Source organism: Macaca nemestrina, unplaced genomic scaffold, assembly GCF_043159975.1.
Source record: "Macaca nemestrina isolate mMacNem1 unplaced genomic scaffold, mMacNem.hap1 Scaffold_106, whole genome shotgun sequence".
NCBI lineage: Eukaryota > Metazoa > Chordata > Mammalia > Primates > Cercopithecidae > Macaca > Macaca nemestrina.
Window position 1 is genome coordinate 71,473 of NW_027257589.1, and position 27,741 is coordinate 99,213.

The following is a 27,741-nucleotide window of genomic DNA, read 5'->3' on the forward strand; positions in this document are numbered from 1 at the left end:
AAAAACAAAAGCAATTGGAAAAATTTTCCAACGTGACCCCGTGGTTAAGCCGTTAGATACTCCAGCCAACAGATTGAGTCACTTTAAAATTCACACCAATTAAAATGGTTGTGAGAGTTGCAGAGCTTTACCGCTAAACCTTGAAATAATTGAAGCATTCTGCTCCACTTGCTTACAAACTAGAGTTGGGGATACCTTTCAGTCCAAAGTAGTAACCTTCTAAATCCAGCTTAGATGCGAGGCTCCCACTGACACAGGAAGAGACAGTGGCCCTTGATTATTCTCCTGTGTTCAGATACTGTGTCATTTCTTTTTTTCTTTTTCTTTTTTTTTTTTTTTTTGTATCCTGATCATCACTTCTGCTTTTCCAATTCAAACTAAAGGGAGTTTAGTTCTGTTTTGGAGAAGCTGTGGTTAGTGGTTTCTTTTCATGGTTTGCTTAATCTCTTAAGTCTGGTGCTTACATTACCCAAATAGACTTTTCTTTAGTACGACAGTGCCATAACCCAGGGCTTCTCCCTCCATATCTTCTCCCCAGGAGGCTCCCTAGGAATGGGTGCTGGAGATCCAGCCCCTCTCCATGTGCCGTTTTCTTTGAGTCCAAGGTAGCTTTGGCTCAGAGAAGAAAAGAGGCCTCCGGGTTAGGTGCCTCTGACTGCTTGCTTGTGAAATGTTTAATGATAAGGCGACTTCCAAACTAATTTACACATTGATAGTTGTAGCTTGAAGTATCACCGCAGTCAGAAGAACAAGAAACACTCCCATAAAGTAGATAAGCAGAAAAAACCCATAGAAGTTTAATAAAGCGCAAATAAAATGGTGTTGTAAGAATGTCCAGTGGGAAATGCTCTCAGTCCAGCCAGATCCAGCTGTGGCGTCAGTCCAGCTGTGGCGTCCTCCTGTAAAAACATTCAGCCACGTGTGGCCCTGATCGCAATCACTACTCTGAATTGTGATCCAGAATGTTGTTGGGGGCCGATGCCGGGACTGTTCCAGCAGTTGAGTCTGATTGGGCGTCACGGTGGTGATGTGCTTAGCGCGGCCAGCTGGGCTGAGTGGTGGCCACCCGTGCACTCGCCACGTGCAGCCGTTATTCTGGTGATGGGGTTGCATGCAGCGCGGCTTGTCCACCTGGGCAATTAAAGTACTGGGAACCCAACCGCGGGCGGGTGCCTCCCGACATGGGAGCTGTCTTTTTTATCCAGGGCCCTGTGGCGCTGCAGACCCCTGCCGCCAGTCTGAGCTCACAAGGAGGTACCGGAGGGCTCTGCTGGGGCATGGAGGTCCCTGAGCAGGTGGTCACTTATTGCTTGTGGAGTGGTCCATGGCCTGTGAGTTTATTCTCGGGGTTTGTGTGGGCGAGGTTAACCAGTTCACAGCTGGGCACTTACCCCTTACACAGGTGACACTAGTTAAAGTGGAATCTATATTAGCTCACACGGGAGTGTGTGAGGAGCTGGGAGGGTGGGGAGGCTTGGCCCTAGCACTAGATCCCGGTCTCCTGACGTTTCTGCGTCTTCCAGTTGAGGGGCCGTCAGAGCCGCTGTGGGTCCTGAAGACAGGGGGTGCCATATGGACCAGGGGATGCAGAAGCCTCTAGAGGCTGCGGGAGGCAAGGAGACGGTCGCTTCCCCAGAGCCAGCCCTGCCGCCACTTCGACGTTAGATGGTGGGACCTGTTTTGGACTCCAGCTTCCAGAAATGTGAGAAAATAAGTCAGTGTTTAGGGCGCTAAATTTGGGGTGATTTAGTGGAGAAATAGAAAACTAGCCCACAAAGGTGCACGCATTGAAATGTGCTCTGTCCAGGTGTTCACAGTGGTGTGAGGGGGATGGCATCGGGGTTCTGGGAACTCTGCAGTTTTACTGAAGGAAGGGGGCTCGCCACGCCTTTCCTCATATAACTGAAGGTATGTATGCCTGCCACACTGCCCAGGAGACAGGGACTAGAATTCTGACTTTATTTCTTACGGGAACCAAGCCACAGTCAGAACACGGTGAGGGCCGAGACGAGCTTCCTACAGCCTGAACTGGGAAGAGGAATCGCAAGTAGTTTGTGTTTTTCTACACAGACCTGTCCTTTTCAGGTTTTGTTAAGTTTTGGAAAAAGGGAGAAGCCAGGCACATCTCGGCGAGGGACAGTGTTTCTGGAGGTGGTGCGGCTTCAGCCTGAACGTGGCCGTGTGGTTGGGAGGCTCAGAAACTGCCCTCCAAGGGCACTCATCTATTCCTTATTGCAGTAATACCTTGTTTACAGAAATCCACAGAAATTACAGTGCGGGAGGCTTCTGGTCTGGATGGGTTTGGACCGAGGTCACGGGGTGTTGTCCCAAGTGCTAATCCTGATCTGGCAGAGGCTCTGTTCCCAAACAATTATTCCACAGTTTCAGAGCCTATATCTGAGTGATAGTCTTTTAACTTTGTTGCATAAAAGGAAACAAAGTATGTCTTGAGGGTCTAAAAATCCATGTGGTAATCATGGCTGTAAACTCATACCTGGGGCTTTGGGATGGAGTGAAAACCACCGTCACCTGGCGTGGACGCTGCGTGGTATTTTTAGCGTGGCGGCCTGCTCGTGCCTTGAACTCTATCTGCAGTGTGAGCAACAGCTGTGCATTTGAGAAATGTGGACAGGTCAGCTTGCTCCTCCAGGGGCCTGCAGGCATCCGGGTGAGGGGCCTGGGATGAGGCCACATCAGTGGGAAGGAGCTTGGTTGTGTCAGCAGATCTGTCTGTCTCTACAGGCCCGCAAGCCAGCCAGAACCCAGTTTTCCTTTGGTCATCTAATGCCAGAAAAAACCTGTTTCTTAGAGATTCTCATAATTTATATTAATGAACCATTTCACCGTACATAAAATGTTATAAATGCATGAGGCTTTACAACTTGGCAGATGTGTAACTCACATGTCGCTGTATCAAACTGTTGAAGATATTTGTTTCACTTGAAGGTTTTTAACATTTTATGTGCAAAGCAAATGCCAGTAGCATTTTGCAGGAGTATTTTGGAATTTTAAACACAGTGGGATAGTGCTGGGTCTCTGGGATACTGGTGAGGTTGACGTGACCTCAAGCTCTTGTAGCTTGCAAGCAGGATTGCTAAATTGTCACAAGTGCAGTGCTGGAAAGTCAAAGTGGATTTCTGTAAATGAGGTATTAGTGCAATAAGGAACAGATGAGTGCCCGTGGAGGGCGGTTTCTGAGCCTCCCAGACACCCCAGGAGGAAGCGGGGGACGGGGGCAGTTACCCACCAGAACCTGGACGGTGAAGCTGGGTTTGCTGGTGGCCCTGCTTGGCAGGTCATTACGTGCAATAAGAAACAGGTGAGTGCCCTTGAGAGCGGTTTCTCGGCCCCCTTCAGAACCGCAAGTGGAAGACGCTCCAAGGTGGGGGGTGGGGGTTTGGTTAATCCACAGGAGCCTGGATGGTGGAGCTGGGTTTGCTGGTGGTCCTGTGTGGCATGTCATTACATGCACTAAGGAACAGGTGACTGCCCTTGAGGGCGGTTTCTCGGCCTGCTTCGGAACTGCAAGTGGAAGACGCCCCAAAGTGAGGGGGGGCTGGTGGTCGGTTATCTAGTGGGGCCGGATTTGCTGGTGGCCGCTGCGTGGCAGGTCACTGCGTGGAGCGATGGGAGGTGAGTGGAGTGGGAATAGAGGAGGCACCCTCCACAGCTACTGCTGGGAGTTGGCTGTGGTAGCAGAAGGGGCATAGATAGAGGGATTCCCATCAGGGGCAACACGACTGGGGTCCCACGTGTGGTGGATGCCGAGGTGTGGCTATATGTAATCTCAGTCTGCACAGCCGTCCTGGTGAGTGGGTTCAGTTACCTTCCCATCTCACATTTGAGAAATCTCGGGGGCTCACATCACAGCTAGGTGGGTTGGAACTAATGTCTCAGGCAGGACGTTGGCCCCAGAGCCCAGATCTTACCCGCCCCCGCTCTTTTCAGTCCACCAAGCTTGTAGAGAGGGTTGTGTGGTGGTGGGTGGCGGCTGAGAAACCAACACAGTAGAAGGCGGGGAGGAACTAAACCAGGCAGGAGACACAGGCAGTGCTTGGGAGGTCTGCACGGGGTGTGGGTGTGGGAGACACCTCTGGGCCAGTGAACCCCGTTCTGTGCTCCTGGCTTGCCCAACCTTGGCCCTCAGCCACATGCTGCGTGCTTTAGGTGAAATCTCAGTCGCTCGTGTGGTGCGGGCATCTTTTCTCCCTGGCTTTGCCTCTCTTTAAATCACGGAGTCTCAGTGGGGATGACGGGGCGGATGGTTGTCCGTGGAATTTGCCCTCCACCTCCTCATCCTTGTCCTGTCCTGTCTGGCCTGTTACCTGAATCTGTGTCTCTTCAGAGCCTGCAAATGAGTGGAGGCCACGACAGCCTCTCGCTGACCGACCTCTCAAACTTTTATTCATCAGAATAATGTTAAATGCCGATTCCTAGGCACCCCCCTTGGACTCTACGCCTGCCTAGCATGGGTACTTTGGGGAAGGTACAGAGGGCTGCTGAGCTGTTCCAGGGGGGAATTTGCATTGTTGAATGTCTATTGTGTTCCTTCCAGCACTCTACTTTCCACGCACACCTGGCATTAAACCTGGAAGACCTCTGGGTGCTGTGCTGGTGAGGAAGCCCCGGCTGGACGAGGGGCTGCTGGGGCTCGGACTTGATTCCTGGGCTGGGGGCTGGGGGCTGCGGGCTTATTCTCTTCAGTGGGGCTGCTGATGGGATGCCCTGAGAAGTCCTGCTGTGCACTCAGGGGAAGGTGCAGAAACAGGCTCAGAAAAGACAGACCATGGATTTAAAAATTCCTACTGGAAAATCTTTTATGAGCAAAGTAATTTGCATCTAACTGAAGACAATCATTGCTTGAATAATTGGTTTGTTTACAAAGTTGGTCCTATGAACAGATTAAAGTTTTCATTCATGCCTTATCTATAATGTGAATAGGAGCTATTACCGCAACTTAAATTAGCTTTAAATTTCGTATCAGATTGCAGTCCAGATTACAAACGGCTGCTTGATAATCTAATTGATAAAACGGAGGAATTTAGTGCTTGGAACCCAGAGTGAAGGGAACAGAATTGCTTTGGTTTCTCAAAAGGGTGTTGACTGAGTGGTGACCTGGGGTGAAGAGAAGTGGCTAGAGTCATTACACTCGAGGAGATGATCTGCCCCCGCCTTTCTCAGCTGTCTTCTGGACAAAACAAAGGGTGATAAATGGAAAAAATTCAGCACTGAGTTCGTCTATGCCCTGAGCTTCTCATACAGTCATTAATGGGCTGTATCTGTGAAGCCTCCATACAGGCACAAAGGAATTAGGCTAGAGTAAGGCGGCCGGTGACCTCTGGCGTCTGGACCGCGTGTCACTTCCTAAAGCCCTTTTGGGTGAAATGACAGTGGCAATGTCGTTGTTCGGAGGAGTGTAATCTCACGTATGAGATGCAGATTTTAAATGATGCAGATTTTAAACACCAAAGTCAGGAAGCTTGGTGGGAGTGGCTGTCTTCCAAGTGGTTTTCTGTGCTGCCATGGATGAGGCGTGGATGTGTCATCTGTTGGTGAGATCCACTGGTGAAGGGGCTAAGCAAACCATGGAGGTCGGGGGTGTGAAGCTGCATCTCTTCTGGCATCCCAAGTAAATACCTGGGATCCCATCTCCAGCCTTTCAAAGGACACAGACGAATATAAAATGCAGATGGGAGAGTTCATAATTTGGGCATCTCTGTTCTTTTGAAATCAAAGTGCAAAGAAAAAGTTTTGCCTTGAGGTCTTAACCCATACTTGTTTTTCTCCTGAGGTTTTAAGATTTTCTTAACTGCTTTTCTCTCCCCCAATCCTTGAGGAAGTTCTATCTTCATATCTTCTTAAAAGGTATGGTTAAAAGATATGGTTAAATTCACCACTGAAATATAAAAACATGCTTTCATATTTTTCTTGAAACTGATGTATCTGACATTGGTGAAGAACTAACTGGGAGTATTGGTTTATTTTTATTTTTTTGAGACAGTCTTGCTGTGTTGCCCAGGCTGCAATGCAGTGGCACGATCTTGGCTCACTGCAGCCTCACCTCTTGGTTCACGCCATTCTCCTGCCTCAGCCTCCTGAGTAGCTGGGATTATAAGTGCCTGCCACCATGGCTGGTTCATTTTTGTATTAGTAGAGACGGGGTTTCAACATGTTGGCCAGGCTGGTCTTGAACTCCTGACCTCAGGTGATTCGCTCACCTTGGCCTCCCAAAGTGCTGGGATTACAGGCAAGAGCCACCACACTCGGCCTGGGATATTCTTGATTATAATTGTAACATATCCCTTTAATAAAAACAAAACAGAACAACAACAACAAAACAGCTGTCTGAAAAGTCTCGAAATTAAAGAGCTCACTTGGACAGGGATTTGGACACCAGTTGAATGGCCCAGCACACCATAGTTACATGGGCCACTCGGCCTGTTAGGTCCTTAGGGTATTTGAAGTCATATGGATATTTGCATTTCTGCCTCTGGATATCGTGTTAGTATTCGGCTAGTGTTTGAGGGCCAGGCTCAGATCCGGGAAAACAAGAGCCCCTGCCCTCACGGCACTTCTCTTCCATGTGTGTGTGTTAGGAAAATAGAAAGCATAAGATATTTTTTTCAATGAGCTGGGAAGATGGAAAAACAAGCTTAAGATGTTTACTTGTTCAGAAGAAGGGAAGTGCAAGGAACACTCAGCTTTGTTGCTGCTGAAGGAGGCCCCTGGTGGAGGCTGTTTCAGAGGTGGGGTTTCTCTGAGAAAGGTGGTAAGAGCCAAATAGGATGCCCCATCTGGTTTGCCAGAGATGGGGAAAGTTAGTATCCCCAAAACAGCTTCAGCATTCTGGCAAAGCTTTGGAAAACCAGCTACGGTGTAGGACCTTGTTGGCCGCTGGGTAGAAGGAAAACATTGCTGGTCCTGAGGACTGTACTGTTGTTCCACTGCTATAAAGAACTATCTGAGGCTGGGTAATAAGGAAAAAAAATGTTTAATCGGCATACAGTTCTGTGGGTTGTACAGGCTTCTACATCTGGGGAAACTTACAATCAGAGTGGAAGGTGAAGGGGAGGCCGGCATGTCTTCACATGGCTGGAAGGGGAGAGAGAGTGAATGGGAAGGTGCCATGCACCTCCAAACAACCAGATCTCAGGAGAACTATCATGAGGACAGCGCTTGGGGGATTGTGCTAAACCATTAGAAACCACCCCCATGAGTCAATCACCTCCCACCAGGGCTCACCTCCAACATAGGGTTAGAGTTCAGCATGAGATTTGGGTGGGGACACACAGCCACACCATGTCAGGCTTCCCATTCTTCTCCTGCACGTGCTTCGCAAATGGTTCTGTCATTGGTTTTTGTTTCTGTTGATACATAATATACGTACATATTTTCAGAGTGCATGTGATACCTTGATTCACCCCTATATTGATGAAATCTGTGTACTTGGGATGTCTTTCACTTTAAATAGTTTCTTTTCCTTGTGCTGGTTATGTTAAGTTATTCTCTCCTAGCTGTTTTGAAATACACAGTAGATGACCCACTGCCATCCCCCTGCTGATTTATCAATAGTAGGTCTCGTGTTCCCATTAGGCTGTGTGTTTGTGCACATTACCAGCCTCTGCCCATCCTGCTTATGAGTGGGCTCTGCTGGGCCCTGTTGACCACCTACTTTTGGCCTCCATGAGATCTGCTCTCAGCTCCTGCTTATGCGCCGTTTCCTTGCTTGACTCGTTTGCTTAACGTAATGTCCTCCAACTCCATCCATGCTGCCGCGGATGACAGGGCTCTCCGCTGTGTGGTGGAGTATTGCTCCTGTGTGTGTTCGGGCCACGTTCCCTTCATCCCCTGTTGACGGGCACTCAGGTGATTCCAGACTTTGGCTACTGTGGATGGAAGCTGAGAGCAGTCACTGGCTTTATACTCGGGGGACGTGAGCCACTTTGATGTTCTCAAGCAGCCTATCCCCAAAGCCCTCCGTAGAATGCCGCATTCGTTTGTACTCATGGCTTCTTCCACTAGGATGAACAGCTGGGAAGGGGCTTTGAGTGAATGCTTGGGTTTCTGTCTTTAATTGGTACCCAGCTACACTGGCCAAGTAGGGGTCCCAGTGACCCTGGACACTACCTCACATAAGGTCCAAAGATGCAGTTAGGTTCTTTTTTTAACACGCGGTGGCTCACGCCTGTAATCCCAGCACTTTGGGAGGCCGAGGCGGGCGGATCACAAGGTCAGGAGATCGAGACCACGGTGAAACCCTGTCTCTACTAAAAATACAAAAAATTAACCGGGCGCGGTTGTGGGCACCTGTAGTCCCAGCTACTCGGGAGGCTGAGGCAGGAGAATGGCGTGAACCCGGGAGGCGGAGCTTGCAGTGAGCCGAGATCGCGCCACTGCACTCCAGCCTGAGCTGGGCGACAGAGCGAGACTCCGTCTCAAAAAAAAAAAAAAAAAAAAAAAAAAAAAAAAAAAAATGCTTTTGACCTGGGTAAGCTATGGCATTATCAGTTAGAGTTTTTTCATATTGGAAAGGTGTATATTTTATTTTCTAAGAAGGAAAGAAATCCTCTTAAATACTCTAACCACAGATTAAATCATGTCAAGGAAAGAGGTACTACTTTGGGGGAAAATGACCCCTTCATGTCAAAGATCAAGGAGATGACTTACATTGTTTAATTGAGTTAATTATGAAATCTTAAGTGGTTTTAAGAAGATGAGCTGTGGATCCTACAAGACATGAGACTGATACTGATTTAATGTTAGTCAGCCCTGACAGAATGTGGCTAATATTTAAAGCTTGCTCCAGTATTGCTTGATAGATTGTAAGTTAATGTAAAGATCTGTTTGACGCTTTTATTTTACAAAATATTATTGAGAAAAAGTTTGACAGCCAAGGAACGGCCTTCAACCAATTTCTTCCTAATTTCTATCACCAGAAAATTTTGTCCTGTTAATTCCAGAATTTACTTTTGGAAAGTTCCCGTAAGGAGAGCAGAGGTATTGGTGGTTGAATGGTGACTTGAATTTAGGTGAAGATCGTTAAATATTTCATAGTCATGTTTGTCTTGGTGGTTTTAGCAATTTTATATTAAACTTAGAACTGTGAGTCAAACCAAATGTGTTCTTTTGCTTTTGTGATACTCCTTTGTATGACTATACTGGTAAAGAATGATAAAATGTGTATTGGGTATTTTTTCTGTGTAGATATTAGGATTTTTAGGGGAACAAATTAATCATTCTTCTAATATACACTGTGCTGTGTGTTGGGTCCTTTGTATATTAGTTGAATCACTCTAATGAGGACCACTTGAAAGTCTGTTTCTATAGCAGATGTTTTATATGTTGACTTGTGTTATGCAAAATCCTTCATCCTCTAAGAAGACTAAGCAATGGGTTGGAGGAGAGATTTAATCACCCATTAGGTCTATTCCGAATGCTCAGAATTGAATGCAAGTACTAATTATGTTTTTGAAGTGAGGTGTGTGTGTGGTGGACTCCTTTTTAGGTCATGGGAGGGAGGTAAAGCGAAGATGAGATTTGCTGATGAACATTTGTGCATATGCTAGTGGAGAAGTCATATGACTTGACTGCACCTGCGTACTCTGATTTTGGTTTCGTTAGTGTCCGTAGCCACAAGCCTCAACTGCCTCTGGGACCCACCCTGAGGGGCTGTGGTGAGGGTTATTACAGAGTCGTGCGTCTTAGTGAAGGGCACAAACGGCCTTGTGGGCCTACTTTGGCTTTGTTTGAACGTCTAGATTGTTAAACTAAGTTTAACATTTTGAGGATTATAAATTGTGATTCTTGTCTAAGAAGAGGTTTCTGTTGTCTCTGAAGACAGGAGCCCCAATACAGATGGTCCCTGGCTCCCAATTGTTACATATCTGATTTTTTTTTTCAACCTTGTGATGGTGTGAACTAGTCACACTCAGTGCATTGTTTGGCCCAAGATGGGCTGCCTCTGGATGAACCCGTTGTAAGTTGAAACTATGATGTCAAATGCACTTTCTATTTAGGATATTTTCAGCTTACGCTGGGTTTATTGGAACAGTTTCATCCCATGGTAAGTCAGGGAGCATATGTGCTCATAAAAGTGGAGACGATCTCATAGATACCGTGAGATATAATGTCTCTGATGTTATAGAGATACGATGAAAACAATCAAGTGGGACTTGGAAGCCTTGGAGGGACTCACATGGGCGGCTCCTGGAATGCAATCTTGAGCGCCACTGGCTTCTGGATGTGACATCTGTACCTTCTGCTTAGCCCAGTGTGTTATCGGCTGCTCTCGAGGGCAGAGAGGTCCAGCGTTCCTGTGTTTAGGTATTTGAGCTGCCTTAAGAGGCTAGGTCAATTCTCACTGGTGTCTTCAGGGCTTTAGGCCTTCTGAACAAGCAGGAGGAAGCACGACTTTGTAGAGCTTTGGAAATCTCAATGGACTTCAGGGCCATCCCCTTTGGCAGGAGAGAGCCCCACTGGAGGCGAGCAGGGTGCCGTGCGGGCCTCTGCTGGGCCCAGGCATGTACGGACGTTGTGAGGGCCACAGGACACAGATCGGTCTTGGTTCACAACTGGTGTCGATGGCCACGCAGCATTTCTGCCAGGTACATGAGTGCGGGGACTTGGGTTTTGGGGTGTGCGTCCTGGTTGCCTAGTTGCTTGGAAGACCCCCATTCAGACCCCAGCCTGAGTCACCGTGACAGGCCTCCTGCTTCACACGCCACACGGAAGCCGTGGCGTCGGTCACTGACGTCCACCAGCTGTCAGATGTGCGTGTGTATCTTCCTTGGTCTCGGGATGTGTCTTGTTTTGAGGTTATAGTAAACGTTCTTTACAAGGGGTTTTGGATTTTTTATGTTGTTTGCAAGGAGGCAGCAGGGAGTGCTTGAGCAATGAGATCCCCTTTCCAACCAATACAATTTCAGATCCCAGCAGGTAATTAAGGCAGCGGAGCTGTGGGATCACCTTTCCAACCAATGAGAATTCAGATCCCAGGAGGTAATGACGGCAGCGGGGCGGGTGGCAGAACCCTGAACTGTGGCTGTTTCTGGTGTCTTGCCCCGCGGACAGAGCGTGCTGGGGCCTCTGTGGGGTGAGTGGAGCGCATGAGCTGGGTGCTGCTGGGCCCTGGCTGGCTCCCCAGCCCGTGGTTTATGCAGGACTCGTTAGACAACTTGGAACCCAGAAAGCAGCACGAGGAGAACGGGATTGTGCCTTTCTGGATCCTTGGTGCTTCCCAGTCTCAGACACTGAGTAGGCTCTGAGGGGTCTCGCCGGGAAGACTTGCACAGTCGGCCCCCAGGATGGAGTGGGGCTGCAGCGGGTCTTGCAGGAGCTGGAAGTGGGGGTGAGTGTCTCGCAAGCGGGACCTTTCAAGTGGGCCCAGCAGGATGCATCTGTGGAAATGGTGCCACCTAACGCAGGGCTGCGGCCAGCAGGACCTGAAAGGCTACAGCGGGCTGTGTTTCTGCTCTCTCTCTCTCGAGTCTCTGCACGGTTTTCCTTGGTTTTTGTCTGTCTGGAGGACGCTTCCCCCTTTCTTGCGCTTACCTAGCCTTCTGAGCTTCTTTGTTGAGTATGACAAAGCCCTGAGAAGGCATTTTTATCGCATAATTGTGTTATCCTGGTGGCTGGATAAATGACCTGCAAATGTGGGTGACTCAGTAGCTCTGAGGGTGTTCAATATCCAAGACAGAGGTGGGAAGGAAATGTTCAGGCAGGCATCAGAGGATCTGTTCTCTGCTTCACACTGGGGCCCTGGTTTGCTGACAGTCTTCACACTCGATCCAAAATGGGGGATAATGAAGTCTCACGGATTCGGCTTCAGCTGAGAGTTGCCTCCAGCACAGTCTTGTGTGAGTAACAGTTTCTGTGTTTGGTGCGAAGGGCGGGCGTCAGTCAGTTGATCTTATTTGTGGTGGTGCTTATGGTGGGTTTTCCATAAGGAATGTAGACTTTATTAGCTTTGGCAAGGGAATCCTGAGTGATAAACTGGAAGAATGTCTCAGGAAATTCTGGAACCTGCAGTGAATCTGGAATCTGTATGAAATTGAGATTTGGATTCTCACGATTTCCTAATGCTACCGCGAAACCCAGTAGTTGAGACAGTCGTAGAGCTTCAGTTGTGCTGCCCCGGTTCCCCATTTTCAAAGGAACACGTTGCTTTCCTCTAGAATGTTCTGAGCTCTGAGTGCTGCCGGCAGAGTGACCAGCTCTCTGCATCAGAGGGGAAGCCAGGGCTGCGTTCACGGCGTCGCGGCAGCCGGGAGCTGACCCTGGACCTCAGGCACGTGTGATGCTGACCATTTTCTGTAAACTCCAAGGGTGTAGTGGTCCCCTTGGCCGCTTACAGTCTTCTGAAGCTTTTGATGTGTCTGCACTTTGTAGATTTTTCAGAAGTAGACAGCCTTTTCCCACACCCTTGGGCTGAGTTTCCTCAGAGGCTGGTGTGTGGGAAGCACCACACCCACATTCTGACAGGGAAGACTCTGGTGCCCAACTGAGGTCAGAGTGGAAATTTGTTCTTCCTTCCCTCCAGTCTGGTCCAGCTGCTCCCTGCTTGGCCAGAAGAAAATCATGCTTATTCAAGTCGTAGGCAAACCCCCGAAGTCAAACATTTGTCTTTTTTCTTTAATATGCCCATTTAGTTTATATGGAATGATAGCTAGAGAAATGCCTTTTAGGGGAAAATTAATTTCCTTAATTACAGAGAACTTTTTGGATAAAAATCAGGAGGCTATTTTGTCATAAGATCTAGTTAAATACTACAGTGGAAAGCTCCTTATATTTGATCTTACACTTGGGCCCTGTGTGCGTGTCCGCATGCTCGTGCTCATGACGCCAGGCGCAGATGTGAACTACAGGCACAGTACATACTTTCTGGTTGCTTCTTTGAACGTCTTATTGCTTGACCTCTCCGACTCAAATGTTGAGTTATGTTGATTCTCTTCAGAATGTTTATCCCTCTGTCTAGGGTCGAGTCGTCTTTCAGGGAGGAACCGTCTTCCTCATCTCTGTCTCCTACAGTATTGTATATTTAATAGTCAAATATTTATAGGTTACAAGGGTGACTGATCTGTTCATTAGGAGGAAAACAATGCCAATTTTCACATCATTAGAATGGACTTGTTAAATGATTGTTAGTATAATGAAGTTTCCATGGCAAAAGAGGCTTTGCAGATGTGAGTGTAACGGACAGTGAGATGGGGGAGGACCCTGGGTTGTCCAGGTGGGTCCAGTGTCTTCACATGTGCCTTTTGAGAAGGCAGTACGAGGGTCTGCCTCAGAGGAGGAGACCTGAGGACGAGATAGAGGCCAGAGGGCTGTGGGGGTGAGGGCGAGTGTGGGGCAGGGGCAGGGTCCGGAGGGGTGCAGGGCTGAGGCCGGGGCAGTGGTAGGAGGGGTGTGGGGCTGTGAGCCAAGCTGCATGGTGGCTTCTATGAATTGGGAGACTCCAGGCAGGAATACAAGCTACTGACCCCTTGACTTCAGCCCTGGGACTCCTGACTTCCAGGGCTGAGAGGAGGTTTGCATTTGTGGTAGTTTGTTGCAGCAGCAATAGGAAGCTAATGCATTGTATCTGTTCTTCACCTCCAAACCTTTGAAAAGTAACCCTGTTGTATTGGCCTTTTGTGTGCCCTAAATTCTAATGAGATGGTTTGTAGGAAATAATGGACACAAACGATGGCAGAACACAAAGTTGGACAGAAGCAGCGTCTTCTGTGGTTCTGTAGTTTGGGTCTGGGAAGTTAGATTTCGGTCAGAGTGTGTGGTCTTGTTCAGCGTATACCTGGAGTACTTGTTCAGAGCTCCTGGGGGAGTGGTCTTTAACACTGTTAGGATTAAAACTCCAAGCACATCAGGGCCAGAGTTCCTGAGTCAGTGTTAGGCGACCTTTGAATAAGAGTTGGCATGTAGAGTCTGCCCACTTTACTAGTATGAAGCAGCAAAATCTTTTTTTTTTTTTATTTTTTGAGATGGAGTCTCGTTCTGTCACCTAGACTGGAGTACAGTGGCGAGGCCTCGGCTCACTGCAACCTCCGCCGCCTGTGCTCAAGTGAGTCTCCTGCTTCAGCCTCCAAATTGCATGATTTATTTTCCTGTTTTATATACTTAGTATGTGAAAACTCTGCAAACTTTATTAATACAAATGACATGCCAGAACTTAGGAGAATCTGGCATTTTCCCATGCAAATTAGTAGTGATGTGGAATTCCTGGGCTGATTTGGTTTTATAAGACATGGGGCAGATTCTTTGCCTTATTTCTGTGGAACTAACAATTGTTAACCACCCAGCACTCTTACCTCCCCCAACAGCTCAGGTGAGGGGGTGTTACCCCCACTGTCGTGATGAGAGGCAGGAGACTGAGGCTTAGATGAGCAGGTGACACATTACTGTCCAGCCCCACCCACCCTGTAGTTTCCTGCCATGGCTCAGCTGTCTTCCTGCAAGAAAGGACAGACACCCTGGTGCTGGGTAGAATTCCTTGTGACCCCCTTTCCATCCTCCAGGGAGTTCTTGCTTTACAGTGGTGGCTCATGGGGAGTCCTCTGGCCCACTGAGAAAGTGACTCATGTTGTGACATTACTGTCTCTGTCCGGCTGCTGTCGATTGGGTGATTTGTAAAGAGACATTTATTGCTCACAGCTCTGGAAGCTGGAAAGTCCAAGGTCAAGGCAGTCCAAGGTCAAGGCACCTGCACATCTGGTGCCCCAGGGCCTGTGGCTCACAGACGGCAGCATCTCAACAGGTGTTGCGTGGCAGCGGTCGTCTCGTCAGAACTCACGTGGTGGAGGAGCAGGAGGGCTCCTCTAGGCCTCCCAACAAGGACACCAACCCCAGTCCTGAGAGCAGGACTTCCCAAAGGCCCCACCTCTTAATGTATCCCGTCGGAGATGGTTTCAGCATGAGGTTTTGGGGACATTCAGGCCAGAGCCATTGCTCTGCTGTGGTGTTAGGGCTGCATGGCATCATTACTGCAGCAGAGCCACAGCTTCTTATCTGCATTTGCTGCAGGAGGAAGACGCAGGTGCCTGTGCAAGTTGGGGTTCGGTGCAAGAAGTGGAGACTCTGGGAATCTTTGCAGGAGGAACTTAAGGGCTTTGAGAACTGACACCTTAGGACTGTAGTTTTCTTCAGACTGTAAAAACCTTGGTGTGTGACAATACTGAACATTGCCTGAGCCCTGTGATCCTGTAAAACAGTGATTGTTAAGACATTCCCCCTCCCCACAACTGCGCCCCCACTTTTACTGCAAGAAGCCCCTTCCCATGTGGCTTAGGCTGACTGGCGGATGACCATTTACCGAGGACAAGACCAGATACAGGCCTTCAAACCCCACTTCTCAGCCTTATAAGTGATTAGCTAAACTGCCTGTTCCCACTGATCAATCACTTCCCACCTTGAAATGGTTCTTCGTGGTGCAGTTGCGACTAGGGGGGTGGACTTGTCTTTGACTGTCGCCTTCCACGGAGGACAGTTAGGGTGGGCAGGAAAGAATTCTCTGCTACAGGTCTGCATTCCTGGCTGTTTCCAGAAGTGGGATTTCTGGTGCCCTGGAGTGTGGGAATGGATTTCTAGTGTCCCAGCTTCAGGTGGAGTTGAAATTGAGTGAGGCAACCCACCACACCCATCTGGAGCCAGGAACTAGAGCCATTTTTAAAGTGGCAGTTTCTCCATAAGATTACCCAAAAAATGCGCTCAGCACGTTTCTTTCTTTCTCATATGCATTTGGCCATCTAAAATGGGAATGGTGGTTTTTTGAAGCATGGATGTAGTTTTAAATTTTGAGTATTGTAAACCTTAATGTAGCTTCTTAAAATGTTTGCCTGATTATCTGGAGATTTACTAAACCTTTGGAGTGGTAATAATGAGTTGATCTATATGACTTTGCTTTCTATGATGCAATGAAAGTACTCTAATTAAAACCTCTGCAGTTGGGTCAGCAGGCGATTGGCCAAAACAAATTCTGCTTTTTGGGTTTCTTTAACCAAGCAAGGGAGTAGAGTGTAGGCTGAAGTGGCAAATTCATTTCAGAGCACGCCAGAGCCCTCAATGATTCAGCAGCCTTCTCAGGTGAACGTGTAACATGCCGTGAGTCTTGGCAAGCCTGGCTACTGATGTGTGCACGTGACACCACAGAGCCACACCTAGGAAGATGTGGTTTCTGTGACAAGCTTTGGAAAACCAAAGTTCAACTAAATTATCCAACTTTGTTACAGAAAAAGCTTAGACCAGATGGCCAAAGACCTGATTGTTTCATGGTTGAGACATGGTTATAAAATCGCCCTTACTTGGTGCCAATCAGTGTTGGTCCACAGTGATACTCCTCCAACCTCACTGAATAGTTTGGAGACTGATATGAGACTGTGAAAATCTCCTTAAGGTGAAAAGGGCTCTGGGGCACCTGGGAATATCTGCACACCCGTGGCCATTCCCCTGTAAGATGGAAAGGACGGCTGGGTCACGCGGGAGCATCCGCACACCCGTGGCCGTCCTCTTTAAGACAGAAAGGGCTGCTGGGGTGCCCCGCAATATCTGCACACCCGCGGCCATTGTGGCTGTCCCCCTTTCTGCTCAGTCACCTCTGTGTTCCTGCATTCAGGCTTTGGGACACTCATGAACAGCTCGTACCCTGGGCTGGTGAGGAAAGAGTGGGAGGTTGTTCTGAGGCTCTGTCACTGTCTGCCCTGTCATGAGCTGGGCAAGGCAGTGGCAGTGACCCTGGAGGAGTCTGGTCAGTGAGGGCTCCGGCAGGAAATGCTGAGGCTTGAGGTGGCTCTGCCAGTCGTAACCAAATGTCTTCCCTCTTATTTCCATGATTCCTTCTAGTTCTGCACCTTGCACTGCAGCGTCTCTGTGTATCTATAAATACACATGAGTTACGATACAGGTGTCTCTTTCCCCTCTTTCAGGGGCTGGGCCCAGGGAGTGAAGTGCAAGACCCCCTTACTGCTGGATGCCCACCAGCACGAGGCACTGCCTGCCCTGCTGACGAATGCCTACAGTGAGTCCTGGAAGCCTCCTTCTGAGCACCTGGCCTGTTGACGGTGTATACGGGAGACAACGGAGCTCCCCTTGCCCCACCCTGAGCAGAGACTGGGGAGGCGGCGGCAGCACTGCCCCCGTGGTGCATCCTTGGTGCATAGAGGAAAGTCTGTTTAGCCGGGCGAGGTGGCGGGCGCCTGTAGTCCCAGCTACTCGGGAGGCTGAGGCAGGAGAATGGCGTAAGCCCGGGAGGCGGAGCTTGCAGTGACCTGAGATCCGGCCACTGCACTCCAGCCTGGGCGACAGAGTGCGACTCTGTCTCAAGAAAAAAAAAGAAAAAAAAAAACACAGCCCATCCTCTCAAAAGCAGGGTGACAACCACATTTATTTCTGGAATCTTAAAAAAGGGCCCGTCTCTTTGAGAGAAGAACATGGCATATATGTGTGTACCTCCTTTGTTTTTTTTTTTTTTTGAGACAGTTTCCCTCTGTCACCCAGGCTGGAGTGCGGTGGTGAGATCTCAGCTCACTGCAAGCTCTGCCTCCCGGGTTCATGCAATTCTCCAGCCTCAGCCTCCCAAGTAGCTGGGACTACAGGTACCCACCACCACGCCTGGCTAATTGTTTGTATTTTTAGTAGAGAGGGGGTTTCACCGTGTTAGCCAGGATGGTCTCGGTTTCCTGACCTCGTGATCTGTCCACTTCGGCCTCCCAAAGTGCTGGGATCATAGGTGTGAGCCACCGCGCTGGGCCGTATGTGTGTACCTCTTTACAAGTCTTGCCCGATCTTTGCATTGAAAAATTATTGAAAACCTTAAGGATGTAACTGACAAGAACTTTACAGGTTTCTCCAAGTAAAAATTTGGAAAAGTTAAGTGAACCCATAATGTGTTTTATTTCTGAGTCCCACACTTGGATTTTTAAATGTGGGCAAAACATCTGTATGTTCTTCAGCCTGATTTCCGTGGAATCGTGAATGAAACGTGCTGAAGTTGCCGTGCGGATTTTGTTATGTGGCGGTGACAAGTGGGGCTGGTCATTAAACAACTGGAGGGATCCCTGTCCTTTCTGTGCTCCTGTTGGACACTAGGCACGTGCTTGGGTGTTTTCTGTGTGTGTGGACAAGATGAGGACAGAATTTCCAGATTCACACGGTGGTATCTTCTCCCTTTTCTGTTAAAACGTGTCTTCTGCTGCTTCTACATAGACCAAGTGTTTCTTTCTCTTGCCTGTCTACAGAAACGCTGTTTAACAAAAACTGCATTGTAAGCATGTGAAGCTGAATTCCACATGATAAAGCAGATAGAGATGACTGAGTATACTGTTTTGTGGAAGGAAGGTTTAAAATGATTTTTAGCTTTTTCCCTGAAATAGGGAATACTTTTAACTTTTTCCCTGAGATAGGGAATAATGAAATGGGAAAATAATTAAATTTTCCCATATAATTTAGATTATATTTAATTATTAGATTATTCATGTATTGCAAGGGAAAAAGGAACTAGATCACCCCATGTACCCAAATGAAAATTTAAAGGGTATGGGCGAGTTCATTTGAACTCCTTTAATTTGTTTTTGTTTGTTTGTTTTTGACAGTCTCACTCTGTTTCTCAGGCTGGGTGCAGTAGTACAATGACAGCTCACTGTAACCCCAACCTTCTAGGCTCAAGTGATTCTCCTGCCTCAGCCTCCCCAACTGCTGGGATTTACAGGCGTTAACCACCACACACAGCTTATCACCTCTTGGAGACTAGCTATGAGTTTGGGCATTCACTGAACTATATTTTGGTTAATTCTCAAAGTTTGTCACTGTTTATCTTTAATTTGCTAAAAATCTACATGTATTGTAAAATGAGTTACATTTCCTTAGCATTCACGGATTCCCTGTTAGTGGGGCAGAGACGCAGAAGGGCAGAAGGCATTCGGACATCATCAGGTTTGCAGTTGAGTGCTTTCCCTGAACACACTGGAGCTCTGGGCTCTGTGGCCCCACGGGGGTCCTCTGTCCACTGAGGGGGCCAGGTTACCTGGAAGGTCCCTCCAGCCTCTGCAATTTTGCCCTTTTCAGGTTAACATCTCATCGTTGTCCTGGACAGCACTGCCTTTCGTTCACTGACCCACGAGTGAACAGCTGGTCAGTGGCCAGTGCTGCTTCCTTCAGCTGGGAGGTGGTGATGTGATAACACTTCCGTGGAAATTGGTTCTTGGTGTATTAAGGGTTCAGTTGTATGTTTATTTTTAATTTGCACCTCTGAATTGGTCTTTTGATTGCAAAGAGATTGCTTACTGGATTTGTTTCTGAATATTTGGTGGATAACAGGAGAACCCTGCTTATCTGTGTGTTCATTTAATGTGTTTTTGCCAGGCATTTATATGGGTGTGTTAGCCCTTAGCCCACTTTCTCTGTGTGGTGGAGTCATTGAAATCATTTATGTGAAGTCTCTCTTCTATTAAGGCCAGAGGACGTGCGGTGGTGTCTCCCTAAACTAGAGGGAAATGGCATTGTTCTGCCCTCCTCCCTGGGAACGCTGGTGTTTCCAGGTCTCTGAACTTGGCTCCCACACTGGGAGAGTGGCTGTGGCTTCTGGAGCCCGTTTTGGGCGGGACTGACTCCTTCATTTGCTTTATTCCCCACCGTCTTTGCTGCTTTGTGACGCAGGGATGAGGGAGTTGGGCCCGGGGGCCTTGCCTGTGCCTGAAGGGCCCGATGCAGAAAACTCCTGGTGGGAAGGATGTTCCTTGAGGGCAGCTTTTGGAGTCTTTTCCTACTTTTAACTAAGAAGCAGCTATTCACATGGTTCTATTCTGCTGGTGTGTTTCAAAATAATTGGTGTAGAGTTGCGAAGATGTCCGAGACACCAATGATCCACTCCGGGCCAGTGCCGGGCATTGTGCTCAGATGCCTTCAGACCACATTCACATGCCAAAGATTCTTGCTTGGTTATTCTAAAACTTACGAGAATCTAAAACGCGAGCCACGGTATGGATTTTCTCTTGAGCCCCCATGACTTTGCCTTGTATTTTGGGCATGAATGACTTCATCAAGGGGAAAGAATTTGAGGAAGGAGCCTCTGAGGCTAGGAGGGGGTGGGAAGGGGCGGGGGGAAGAGGAGGGAAAAGGAGCTGTAGAGGGAGGAACCAGGCTGGGGCTGGGGCGTCTCCCCATGATGCTCCCCCACCCCTGGCGCGAGGCCCCAGGGACTGACTGATTTTCCCACAGGAAATGTGTATAATTGCGTGTCTGTTTTGTGGGCTGGCCATTTGGATTGAGGGAATGTCTGTGTTGTGATTCCTTATTGATTCGAAGGTTGGAAAGGTTTGTGCTCAATACAGGGTCTCTTGGTGCTATGGGAAATGTGATCGCAGCTGCCTTCTGGGTGGGGAGAGCCCTCGAGGCCATCAGTGGTGGCCGGTGTCGGCCTTCGCTTCCCTGGGTGAGCTGCCCTCAGGGTGGGAAGGGAGGTCCTCGGTGGTGGCCGCTGTTGGCCTTCGCCTCCCTGGGTGAGTGCTGCTCCATCCCCGGCTCTCCGACTCCTTGCCTGCACCTTCCTCATTGGAAGACGTGATCCATCAACTTTGTCCACGCGTGTCCTGCAGACTAGTGCTGACTGCAGGTTCAGGAGTGGTCAGAGGAGGCCAGAGGAGGCCCTCGTGATGCGAAGCTAAACGTTTAATGATGGCGCTGCTGAGTGCATGGGCCACGTCAGCCCAAGAGTCTGAGTAAGAGGAAACCGCGGGGTGGAGGGAAGACTGGACAGATGGGTGCTTTCCTCGGCCCCTGGGAGCACGGCCATGTCCACGCTCAGACCTCCTGGTTTCTCCCATATTTCCATAAACAGCAAGGGAAGGATATGGGGCACCCAGGGACCTCAGGGGTATAAGCTGTGTCCTCGCGTGGCCCCAGCTGTGGCCAGTGACGTTATTCTCTTTAACCTCAGGCTTATTTTCTATAAAAACACAAGGGGACAGAAGTAGTTCAAGGGCCTGTAAAGACTTATGTAATTGTTAATAGGCCTACTTTTATGCTTTCTTATGTATTAAGAGCAAATCATGAAACAAACTCATTTCTGTTTGAAGAAATCTTTACTGCTCTCATTTTTGTGGCAAGCAGCATTGATTCTTTGCTTAGTGAGCGTTAGTGCCCTCCTGCCCAGTGCTGCTGCCTGGCGTGTCCTCGCACACACCTCTGTCCATTGGTCTCCGTTCACCTTTCCGCCTAGAATTGTAGGAGGGGCGCTGGGATCTCAGGGCTAGAAAGAAACCCTGAAGACCACTTTTAGGGGCGACTTTTAGTCAGGGCTTCCAGAGAGACAGCCAGCCAGGTGTGCGTGTGTCTCCAGGGCGAGGCCTGCTGCAGGGGCTACAGAGTCCAAGAAGCCCCAGGACCCACAGCCTGCAAGCTATAGTCCTGAGAGGGTGTGGCTTGAAGACTTGAGAAGCGGAGGGTGCAGATCCCACCGGGGTCTGAGGAGCTGAGACCCAGGAGCACGGGCTGCAGAAGACAGATGTCACTGGCCCATCAGCCAGAGAGGTGGAGTGAACCCAGTTTTCCCCGCCTTGCTGTTTTACTCGGGCCCTTGGTGGATAGGGTGGTGCCCCCCACACCGGCGAGAATGGGTCTCCACTCAGTCCGGAGACAAACATGCATCTCACACAGAAATAATGCAGAACCAGCCATCTGGGCACCCCGGGCACGCTCAGGTTGATGCACAAAACCAATGCCGCGCGTGGCCCTGACATCTGCGTGTTCGCATCACCCCACACACATTGCTCGGTCATCGCCTCGGTGAGTTTGTAAGCTCGTTGTGTGGTTCTGGGGCTCTTTGTCCCTGGTGATGACAGGCTCCCCACTGTCCCAGCTCAGGTATGGAAGGTGATGGCACCAGCGGCTCCTTGTTTCTCAGACACCTGAGTGGGTGCTCTGTGCAGCCAGTTCCACCTGCAGCAGCATCTGTTTCCTATGCCGATTCCATTCGGAGTATGTGCCTCCCTTCTGTTGAGGGTGCAGCCTTCTTGAAGGGAAGAACTGTGTCCTGTTCGCCTATATCTTTTGTGGTGTATCTCATGGCTGAATAAGTAGCTATAGGATACCTCGGTGGCTGAATTATAGGTTCATTGGAAGGAAAATTTTATACTTAGTTTTTCTTTTTGGGATGGAGTTTCACACTCAACGCCCAGGCTGAAGTGCAATGGCACGATCTTGCCTCATTGCAAACTCTCCCTCCCAGGTTCAAGTGATTCTCTTCCCTCAGCCTCCCAAGTAACTGGGGCTACAGGCGTCTGCCACGATGCCTGGCTAATTTTCGTATTTTCGTTAGAGAAGGGATTTCACCATGTTGGCCAGGCTGGTCTTAAACTCTTGACCTCAGGTGATGCACCCACCTCGGCCACCCAAAGTGCTGGGATTACGGCCATGAGCCACCAAACCCAAGAACTTAATACCATTTTTTTTTAAATCATAATGGGCTTGTTAAATGCTTACATTAATGTTTATTTTTAAAAATGTTATCTGTGACCTTTCAGCTTTTCATAGCACTTCTCGTGTGAGTATTTAAAAAAGGCCCTTTAGTCGTGGGGGAGAAGCGGTTATCCCTTTCAGCAGAGGGAGATGGAGGAACAGGCCCTGATGGGTCTGAGCACAGGCAGTCACCCTAACCTTGGTGCTTGCTTAGGTCTATTCTCCGTTCACCGTAGCCGCATCCACTCTCATTGTCAGCTTAAAAATAAGCTTTTTCCTCTTTCTAATCAGAACAGTTAGTTTGTTAACCATCACGTTAAGGTACCGAGAATGATGGCTTTCAGGCCTCAGATATGACACAAGTAATAAATGCAGCTGACCCTGAACAACATAGGTTTTGAGCTTCGAAGGATCACTTATGTTAATTATTTTCCAACCAAACCCTTACTGAAAAATCCTGGCTTTGTGGAGGGCCGACGTTTCCTACATGCGGTTCCATAGGGTGGCCGCGGAGTCCTGTGGATACGTAGATTTGGGTAAACTCGGGGGGTGTTCTGGAATCCATGTCCCTGTGTATACAGAGGGACAACTGCAGCTTTTTAAAAGTTTGTGTCCTGCCTTGTCCTAAAAAGGTTCCAAGGTGGATGCAAAATTATTTCATGTTTTTGGTTTTCTTGGTGGGATATTGATGTTTATTCTTCAGTGTCTAAAACCCTGAGTGAACAGAGTTACCGCTTCAGGAACAAAGCCAGTCTGGAAACACATATTGAGATATCCACCTTTTCTTCATGGTTTCACAAAAGGCCATGATCATATTTTATTCAGTTGAACTGTAGGAAACTGCCGATATTTGCTGTTTTTGGCCTACAAAATGGCAAGTTCGTACGATATTAAAAACAAAGGCTTCCTGGATGGGGAAAATAGGAATCGGTAAGAACCTGAAGTTGTCTGTCATGGCTTCTGAGTCACAGGTAAATAAACCTGCGTGAGGGGAAGTTGGCTGTACAGTATTTTCCTTCTGTTTTGAGACTGTCAGAAAAAGGTCAGTTCCATTGCGTTGGGTCCCTTTGCCTCAGCTTTGCTGCAGAAGGGACTTGCCATTATACCTCTTGTTCCCAGTGCCCAGGAGGCTGATGCCGCATAGAAGACCTGCAGGTCGGTGGATGTGAAACAGGCATCGGACACGCTGTGCACCTTGGGACGCATCTGAGAAGTGCGTGCTTGCGGCAGGTCTGAGGTGAGGGCGTGTTCCATCTCCTCTCCCTTCTCTGGCTTTGCAGGCCTTTGAAGTTGGTCCTGGAAAGTGAAATTAGTTAATGCTGATTTAAGCTCCAGGTCAAAGCCGGGGGGCCGAAGAGACCCGCCCTTCACTAGGGGTGTGAAGCATTGGGTCTTCCCATCAGGAGGCAGCAGGGACTCGAGAAAGTCCCACATGCCCTCCAGTTCCCTTATGTTGAAATTTTTTGTACTCGGCCATACCGGGTCAATTTGGGAGGTAAATGGGGGGTTCACATGGGGGTGTGCAGTATTCTTAGGTGTCAGGTGCGAGAGTTGAATTTGTAGAAGCTGTGCAGATAGGAAAGGGCCTGTCAGGGAGTGCTGTTTACATGGAGCAGATTTAACGCGAGGTCTGTGCTCTGCCTGGGTCCGTGTCTGACCGGTGTCTCCCAGTCTGCAACAGGACGTTCACGTGACTTGGCGCCATCGTCCCACTCTGTAGACGTCTGAGGATCTGTGCGCGGCTGCTCTGTGAGAATGAGTTGTGATAATGAACTGAGAAACAGTGAACAAACCCTGAATTGGTTAGCACTGGTTCCACGGCCACTTCTGCCGTGGTTGGAGTCATTCATAATGAAGTGTGCTGGACTCCTATGCAGAGCTCTGAATTTCAGAGGCCCTTTAACTTGGCAGCTAACCAGTCGCTTCCTTCAGAAGACATTTGAGTCCCCTTTACCTACCAGGGTGACCCTGGGAGTTTGAAGATGAGTGAGACAAGCCCTCCGTGTCTTGTGGATTTTACTGTCCAGAGGGGAGACAGATGTGGATGGTGAAGGAGGCCCTATCAGAGGTCAGTGCACGTCAGTTTTATTTCTTCAGTACTTGCTGTGTTCAGGCGGTGCCCCGGGCCATGTGCAGAGCATCTGGGGACCCTGCCCATGGCATCCCAGGCACAGCTAGCGTCTGCGCCATCTTCATACTTGGCCTGAGTTTTGGGGAAGTACCGAGGATGGCTTCTGCCTTTGCTGGAGAGAGTTGGAAGTCAGGGCAGCCCTCCACAAGGAGATGATCGCCAGCTGATTCCTCAAGAAAGGGAGGTGGTCTCCACATGGGCAGAGCAGGGCAGCATGCACAGACCTGGGTGTGGGGTCTGGGGCATGTGCATCTGAGTGGGGTCTGCTGGGAGACAGCAAGGGTGAGGTGTGAAGGCAGTTGGAATTTACAGGATAAATTATCACTAAGACGATGCTGGGAAAACATAAAATTGGGACTCTCTTGGGTAAACGTGGACTTAAGGTGACCCTGGGCGTGGGTGTTTCAGACTCTGAAGGCAGAGATTTAGGAAATTGGGGCAGAGCTGAGCCCCAGACGAGGATGAAGACCACCCTTGGGATGTTAAATGAGACAGGGGTGGAAACCCAGTGAATGTCCTGGGGTCAGTCCAGCAGGCAGGCAGCAGAGGAGACCGGTGTCCTCAAAGGCCCCTTGGGCCTGCCTCTCAAAGTGCTGGGATGACAGGCATGAGCCACTGCTCCCTGCTGATACTTTTAAAATTTCTAAGCTACTCTCTCTCATACCCACTCCCGTATTTTTTTTTTTTTAGACCAGGTTTATGGGTATATTTTTTCCAAGGGAATCAAAAAGTTACCTGTTTGAAGTACAAATAACACCGTGTTTAACAACCGAAAATGCCAATTTGCATAGAAGTTTCCAAATGCCCAGTTGGTTTGAGCCTTGCGTTGCAGTGTCACTACCTGCTCTTAAATTTCTACACGATGTATAGATAGCGAGGCAGGGACGGCTCGTACATCTTCAGGTTTCGATTCTACTAACTTGGGCTATATTTTCATTTATTTTGGCACACCTGTGGATGTGGCAAGCAATGCCAGGGTATTTATTTTGAAGCTTGTCCAACAACAGTTGGGAAGATTTTCACATTTTTAGAATTTTCATAGTAATAGTTATAATTTACAAAGAATTTAAAATTGTGTAGTCATTATTGTGTTTTTTTTCTAGATGTGCCCCGAAACAGGGTTGCTAACTATCATTCTACATCACAGGATTCAGAACAGCACCCTTTTGGAGCAGATGCCTGTAATCGAGGAATTCCGCCTAGTCAGTTCACTTTAAACGTGTTTAAAAGGTTTTCTTTATCCTAGTTGGCACCTGTGGCTATAGTTTGTTTTCACTGCTGAGGAATATTCCGTGATGGAAAGCGTAATTCATCTGTTTTTCATATCGGTGGACATTTGGATTATTTTGGGAGGGTGTGTATGTCTATTCAGCTTTCATTTTTTTAAGGATTTTTTGTAGAAGATAATGTAACAGTATAACATCCTCTGGTACGGAGCCAACACGAACTCTGATTACAGCCACACAGACTCACACACAGACTCTCAGGCCTTGTTGCCAACGCACAGAACCATTTACTTAAGTTGAAACACAGTAGCAGAACCTGAAATCATGTGAACGGTTCCTCCGATCTTACACTTGGAATTCACCTTTTTATTACTATGTCTGCTAATTAGGAAGCCTATCAGTTATACAGAAAACTGAGAACGTAAAATTATATGTTTATAACAGAAAAAAACCTTATTTAATACCTCAGAACACATGGCTATGTTTTTCCCTCATGCCCCACCACTGTTTTCTTTGCTTGAAATGGGAAATGATACTTGAAAGCGGTTTTCTAGCGACTGTTAGAGTGGCATAGTTCTTCAGAGACAGAGGATGTAAAGCACACGGAGAATTTGTGTCTGTGGAATGTGATTTCCTGGTCACCTCATTCAGGCTGCTGCCGCCTTCCCCTCTGGCTGCCTGCACCGTGGGACGTCTGAGGAGGTCCCTGTTTCATCCTCTGGAAATTCTGAAGAGGAAGGAGAGGAGGGTGTGCAGGGTGTGGTGCATTTGTGTTGGTCCTTCGAGCTTTTATTTGGAGTCTCGGCTGCCTTGGTGTGGTTCCTGCCTTTATGTCCCTAGCTCGTGGCTTCGTCCTTGTGTCTAACTCACAGGCAGACAGATGGAAAGGGAAGTTGTATTCAGCCAACAGCTTGATGTTATTCTCAAGGCTCAAATCGACTGGGTATTTGGAGACTTCTGTGCAAATTGGCATTTTTGGTTTTTAAACACCGTGTCTTATTTGTACTTGAAATGGGTAACTGGTTCTCTGGGGAAAAATTTAGCCATAAAGCTGGTTCTTTAAAAAAAAAAAAAAAATGGGAGTGGGTGTGAGAGAGTGGCTTAGAAATTACACCAGTAATGGTTGGGCGTGGTGGCTTAAGCCTGTAATTCCAGCACTTTGAGAGGAGGAGGCAGGTGGATCCCCTGAGGGTAGGAGTTCCAGACCAGCCTGGTCAACATGGTGAAACCCCGTCTGTACTGAAAATATGAAAATTAGCCGGGTATGGTGACAGGCACCTGTAATCCCAGCTACTTGGGAGGCTGAGGCAGGAGAATCACTTGTACCCGGGAGGCAGAGGTTGCAGTGAGCCAAGATCGCACCACTGCACTCCACCCTGGGCGACAGAGCAGAAACTCCATCTCAAAATAGAAAAAAACCAAAAAACTAAACAAAACAAAAACCCGGTAATGAAAACCTGATTGCATCATCTGTAATGGAGATGGCGGATTATTTCATTTTTAGTGACAGGGATGAATCGGATATGTTTGCAGTATTGATTTGACAAGGGAAATGGTGAGAACCAAATGTGCCGCCCAGCTTGGGCCTCGCCGTTGGCAGAAGACCGTGGCGGGCAACAGACTGGAGACTCGGAGACCGAGGGGAGAATTCTCACGCTGTGACGCTGGTGCAGTGTGTGCTTCTGCACTCCTGCTGGAGGGAGCTGCCCCTTTGCCTTGCAGGCTTTGGTGCAGTGGAGACCTTAGGACCTGCCCCTCCTGGCACACCTGTGGGTGTGGCGAGCAGTGCCAGGGATGAGGCACAGGTGCTGAGCCCAGAATGTGGGACGGCAGAGGCTGCACACGCCGGCAGGCGTCTGCTCCAGCAGCCGGGGGTTTCCGCAAGGGGGCGGGGCGTTGGTTTTCCTCCTTGAATTTGGGTGGGGAGGGTGTCCTGGGGTGCTG

At 48.7% G+C, this 27,741-nt stretch overlaps 1 protein-coding gene and 1 long non-coding RNA gene across 2 annotated transcripts in view; both read left to right on the plus strand.

Moving 5' to 3' along the window:
• Window positions 1–27,741, plus strand: part of LOC139361221 (sterile alpha motif domain-containing protein 1-like) — a gene marked incomplete at its 5' end in the record, with an annotated part of 166,327 nt that overhangs the window by 53,057 nt on the left and 85,529 nt on the right. The gene's annotated exons all lie outside the window — the stretch shown is intronic.
• On the plus strand, window positions 802–27,664 carry LOC139361220 (uncharacterized). The gene is made up of 3 exons (XR_011618781.1): window positions 802–1,702; window positions 23,560–24,508; window positions 27,331–27,664. It is a non-coding gene; the product is annotated as an uncharacterized lncRNA (long non-coding RNA).